The sequence below is a fragment of the Sander vitreus genome, unplaced genomic scaffold (assembly GCF_031162955.1).
Source record: "Sander vitreus isolate 19-12246 unplaced genomic scaffold, sanVit1 ctg896_0, whole genome shotgun sequence".
In the NCBI taxonomy this organism is placed as follows: domain Eukaryota; kingdom Metazoa; phylum Chordata; class Actinopteri; order Perciformes; family Percidae; genus Sander; species Sander vitreus.
The window spans coordinates 2,501-6,799 of NW_027595975.1; the positions used below are offsets into that span (position 1 = coordinate 2,501).

The following is a 4,299-nucleotide window of genomic DNA, read 5'->3' on the forward strand; positions in this document are numbered from 1 at the left end:
GTCCTGATTATTTACATGGAGTCTGGTGGAGATATGCTGACTCTATACATGCTAAAAGTCCTGATTATTTACATGGAGTCTGGTGGAGATATGCTGGCTCTATACACGCTAAAAGTCCTGATTATTTACATGGAGTCTGGTGGAGATATGCTGGCTCTATACACACTAAAAGTCCTGATTATTTACATGGAGTCTGGTGGAGATATGCTGGCTCTATACATGCTAAAAGTCCTGATTATTTACATGGAGTCTGGTGGGTTTTGCGCTAGCGACTTCAGAGCTGTACGTTATGGCTCCGTAGCAGACGTTTTTATAACAATAGGCTAACAATTGGGTCATAACCACGAGACTTCCTGTCTCATAGTAGAGGAGTTACCGTATAGTACAGGAGAAGCTCTCAGGCAGTTTGGACTTCCATTAGCTGTTTAAGTGTAATTACTAATGTTAACTATCATTTTAGTGATCAATAATGAGCCTGTGTCCATGTTATCTCCTTACATATACCTACGCTCTCCGTCTCTGCTAGATTGGGAATGATTGAGATTTCTCTTGGCACAGCTACCAGAAGACTTCCAACTTTCAGACAGGTTGCTCACGTCACATCTACGTCTTCAAGCTCAGTTGGAGGCTGCTCAGTAACGCTCAGCCATCACCGGGAAAGAGCTTCTAATATCCTTCAAACGGGACATGAACCCCGGTCTCCTGGGTGAAAGTCCTGTGTTCGTTTGACCAAACCCACCAGACTCCATGTAAATAATCAGTCTTTTAGCGTGTATAGAGCCAGCATATTTCCACCAGACTCCATGTAAATAATCAGGACTTTTAGCGTGTATAGAGCCAGCATATTTCCACCAGACTCCATGTAAATAATCAGGACTTTTAGCTGTAGTAGAGCCAGCATATCTCCACCAGACTCCATGTAAATAATCAGGACTTTTAGCGTGTATAGAGCCAGCATATTTCCACCAGACTCCATGTAAATAATCAGGGACTTTTAGCGTGTATAGAGCCAGCATATCTCCACCAGACTCCATGTAAATAATCAGGACTTTTAGCGTGTATAGAGCCAGCATATCTCCACCAGACTCCATGTAAATAATCAGGACTTTTAGCGTGTATAGAGCCAGCATATTTCCACCAGACTCCATGTAAATAATCAGGACTTTTAGCGTGTATAGAGCCAGCATATCTGCACATGTAAATGGGTGAATTAAGGGTTTATTTCAACCAAACCAGAGTGGTGATTGTTGGAACAGTGGAAAGATGAACCAAGACGGCTTTTGGTAGTTTGATTTAGTTTCTGTCCACTTTGAATGAAGTGTGTTTTACGATGATAAAAGTCCTGATTATTTACATGGAGTCTGGTGGAGATATGCTGGCTCTATACACGCTAAAAGTCCTGATTATTTACATGGAGTCTGGTGTAGTTTGGTGATGGTGATTTCGGGGCTGTTTCATGTTAAACTAAAAGGATCTTCCTCTTTAACTAAAAGGTCTATCTCTGTAGGGATCCTTTCATAATGTTGTCACACACTTAGAATAATAATCTGAGTCTGTCAGCAGCAACAACAGAACTTGTAGTGGACGCTAACGGACGCTGAACATTTTTTACATTAATGTTACATTGCAGCTTGCTTTCTAAATACAGGACCAGTTTCTAAGATTGTTGTTCTTAGGTTCTACACACTTGGGCTTCATCCACTTCAACCATTTGGTGAGGTGGTTCGGGCAGATGCGGTTCTCCAGCGTTGACATGACGTCAGGCAACACCAGCAGCATGGAGTAGGAGCTGTTGAAGAGGGAGCTGAAGGACCGTCACGTTCAGGTCGTGGTCTTGATATGTGTGGAAATGTTCCTCCATATTCATCATGGCGACTGGAACCTGGAAGAGTGCATGCAGACAGTTAGAGGCTACATCTCTGCTCTGGCGTGTCCCCCTCTCATTCCCCCCTGCTCTGGTGTTTCCCCCCTCTCATTCCCCCTGCTCTGGCGTGTCCCCCTCTCATTCCCCCCTGCTCTGGTGTTCCCCCCTCTCATTCCCCCCCTGCTCTGGCGTGTCCCCCCTCTCATTTCCCCCCTGCTCTGGTGTTCCCCCCCCCCTCTCGTTCCCCCTGCTCTGGCGTTTCCCCCCCTCTCATTCCCCCTGCTCTGGCGTTTCCCCCCTCTCATTCCCCCCCTGCTCTGGTGTTTCCCCCCCCTCTCATTCCCCCCCCCCTGCTCTGGCGTTTCCCCCCTCTCATTCCCCCCCTGCTCTGGCGTTTCCCCCCTCTCATTCCCCCCTGCTCTGGCGTTTCCCCCCTCTCATTCCCCCCTGCTCTGGCGTGTCCCCCTCTCTCGTTTCCCCCCTCTCATTCCCCCCTGCTCTGGCGTTTCCCCCCTCTCATTCCCCCCTGCTCTGGCGTTTCCCCCCTCTCATTCCCCCCTGCTCTGGCGTTTCCCCCCCCCCTCTCATTCCCCCCTGCTCTGGCGTTTCCCCCTCTCATTCCCCCCTGCTCTGGTGTTTCCCCCCTCTCATTCCCCCTGCTCTGGCGTTTCCCCCCTCTCATTCCCCCTGCTCTGGTGTTTCCCCCCTCTCATTCCCCCCTGCTCTGGTGTCCCCCTCTCATTCCCCCCTGCTCTGGTGTTTCCCCCCTCTCGTTCCCCCCTGCTCTGGCGTTTCCCCCCTCTCATTCCCCCTGCTCTGGCGTTTCCCCCCCCCCTCTCGTTCCCCCCTGCTCTGGCGTTTCCCCCCTCTCGTTCCCCCCCTGCTCTGGCGTTTCCCCCCCCTCTCGTTTCCCCCTGCTCTGGCGTTTCCCCCCTCTCATTCCCCCCTGCTCTGGCGTTTCCCCCCTCTCATTCCCCCCTGCTCTGGCGTTTCCCCCCCCCCTCTCATTCCCCCTGCTCTGGTGTTTCCCCCCTCTCATTCCCCCCTGCTCTGGTGTTTCCCCCCTCTCATTCCCCCCTGCTCTGGCGTTTCCCCCCTCTCATTCCCCCCCCCCTGCTCTGGCGTTTCCCCCCTCTCATTCCCCCTGCTCTGGTGTTTCCCCCCTCTCATTCCCCCTGCTCTGGCGTTTCCCCCCTCTCATTCCCCCCTGCTCTGGCGTTTCCCCCTCTCATTCCCCCTGCTCTGGCGTTTCCCCCCTCTCATTCCCCCCTGCTCTGGTGTTTCCCCCTCTCGTTCCCCCTGCTCTGGTGTCCCCCTCTCATTCCCCCCTGCTCTGGCGTCCCCCCTCTCGTTCCCCCCTGCTCTGGCGTCCCCCCTCTCATTCCCCCTGCTCTGGCGTCCCCTCTCATTCCCCCTGCTCTGCATCCCCCTGCTCTGAGTGTTCCCCCCCTCTCGTTCCCCCTGCTCTGGCGTCCCCCTCTCATTCCCCCTGCTCTGGCGTCCCCCTCTCGTTTCCCCCTGCTCTGGCGTCCCCCCTCTCATTCCACACACATTAGTCACATTCTGAATTAGGGAGAAACTCTGAACCTTGGTGTTCTCGTCCACGTTGAAGTCGTCCCTGTTTGGTGAGTTTTAGGGTCAAAGCGAGACGCCCACTTTCCTGTTAGACAACGAGCAGAAATAAACACAACCTTTGGTTTGATCACGTACAACTGAAAAGTGTAAAATGGCATCACGTTATTTAATCATTTATTTGAGTCTGTCACTCCCAGCGAAAAACGGCCACATAAGCGTGTTTACAGTAACGCCCAGCTGGCGTGCGCGCATGTGACGTCATGAAATGGTCACCATTTACACTCCCGCGCTGGTGGTCGCGACAGCTAGCTGCAGTCTTCTCCTGAACAGAGAGGCGCTAATGAGGAGAGGCTACGGACGTTGCTCTTTCTACGGACTGAAGAAGGAGAAAAAAGGTAAACAACGGCAGAACTGGCAGCAGCATTGAGCGGCAATGCTTGGATTTGATTGGATGAGGTATTTTCACGTGTCAAACACTTGGAGACTCTGAGACTCCCAGAAACAGAGTTTTCACATTCAGGCTGTGAAACAAATGTAATCATTGTTTTAGCTTGTTTTGCTAAATGCTATGATGGCTAAGACCTCGTTTGATGACTTTTGGAGAGCTTCACGTCAACACGCGACAAAAAAGTGTACAACAATGTCGGAAAGAAGCCACAAAAAATAGGAACAAAAAATACAAAAAATGAGGGAAAAAGCTACCAAAATGTTAAAAAGAGTGACATGCAGTAACAAATGCACGTCAATAATCTCTACATGTCTGGCCATTGGTGGGATTCTCTTTTTCCAGTGTGGCCCTCTGGGAAAATGAGTTTGACAGCACTGAGCTACTTGGTGGATCAAGCCTTTCATTCACCATA

General features: G+C 51.1%; 1 pseudogene; it reads right to left on the minus strand.

Annotated features, from left to right (window-relative positions):
- The window catches only part of LOC144515080 (alpha-1-antitrypsin homolog), a 4,308-nt pseudogene extending 826 nt beyond the window's left edge, over positions 1-3,482 (minus strand).
- Between the last annotated feature and the right edge of the window lie 817 nt (positions 3,483-4,299).